Source organism: Silene latifolia, chromosome Y, assembly GCF_048544455.1.
Source record: "Silene latifolia isolate original U9 population chromosome Y, ASM4854445v1, whole genome shotgun sequence".
Taxonomy (NCBI): domain Eukaryota; kingdom Viridiplantae; phylum Streptophyta; class Magnoliopsida; order Caryophyllales; family Caryophyllaceae; genus Silene; species Silene latifolia.
The window spans coordinates 110336787-110338338 of NC_133538.1; positions in this window are offsets into that span (position 1 = coordinate 110336787).

Consider the following 1552-nt stretch of genomic DNA (forward strand, 5'->3'; position numbering starts at 1 on the left):
ATGAGATCGCACTATTGTTGAGGACACATATTCCAACAATCTCCCACTTGTCTAAAACAAGTGTGCGTCACCAATTCTCTTGTCCTATTACAATCTCCTACTCAACGCAATGTGTCTCGCAGGTCGTACTTGCATTTGATCATATCCTGAGTGGTTTCCTTGATCTAGAGTGTAAGTGTATGACCGGAATTATCTACCACAGATATTTTCCGAGCGTGGCCACGCATTTCCAGTTTACTACTCCTCGAGTGGCCTTGAGATTTTAAATAACCCTGAAAAGGGGGTGGACAATTCCTATCGCACTATTCCCTTTGTTTAGCCACAGTTCATCATAACCAAATATATACTCATTTGACCTCAATTACGACAGTTGTAGAGCATAAATCAAAGCCAATCCGAAATTTGTGCCAACTTAGGCGAATTGTCTTTAGTCAAAAGAATTGACTCATAAGAATACTATATCAGCTCTTGCCACGACCAGGCTTTATGAATTACCAGAACTCTATAAACGGTCAATGCCCGACAGTGTCCCATACAGTCTGTCTATGTGATCGACTAGTCATCCCATATAACTCTATGGCACTTGAACTTGCCATCAATCGCATCACACTCTAGTTACTTCGAGGCGTCACCTCCTCAAGTAACCAGGGGCGTATACTATTTCAATTCAGTTCACTTTAATGGGGTTCAATTTGTCTCAACAACCCATTTGGATTTAACAAAGTAATGGGTGAGTTTAGTAAAACTCAAACGATAAATGCGATTATCATATATGAATAGTCAATACACTATTACTACTTCATATCTTATAATCTATAGTGTACCTTTTACACTTGTTGAAATGCAATAAAAGCTTGGCAAGAGGATGTACCATGCATCCATATGATCCAACTTTACAAATTGCCATTTCCTTCTATTCAATGTTATTTCTAATAACATGAATTTATCTCTAAGTATTTGTCTAGTCTTCTTACTAGACTTGGGTTCTTTAACTTAAAAGATGCTCCCACTGTTATCACATAACTTGTGATAAAGTCATTGGTAGAGGAATCCACTCTCATTCCCTACGTTGACCATTTTATCACAATTCACTTAGATTCTGTTTGTAGAATTTGCAATGATCAAAACTAAAACACTTCTCTAGTTTCTTACTCCTTAGTCAACAAAGTTAGCCTAGGATTTCGAAAAATCCTTTTCGGTTTGTAAACTAAAGCTTGTGCAACCCTTCAACACACAACCTAGTTTATTATCCAAACATTTGAACAAATCCTCAATTGTTCTTTAAGGCTTTCACAAGACCATCTTATAAATTAACTTGTTATTGACTTATCATACTCTAAGCATATGTTACATCATGGCATGTGTGTCTGTTGGCATACATGATCGTTCCAATGGCAGAAACATTAACATGTTCAGTGAACGACTATGACTCCATCATAGTAATTCCACTTTCATCAACATAAATAACCTATTCAACCTTGTTAATGTTAAAACAGATATGAAAAATCTTATCTTCATAAGCCTCTCAACTCTATGCCAATAATCTCTCACA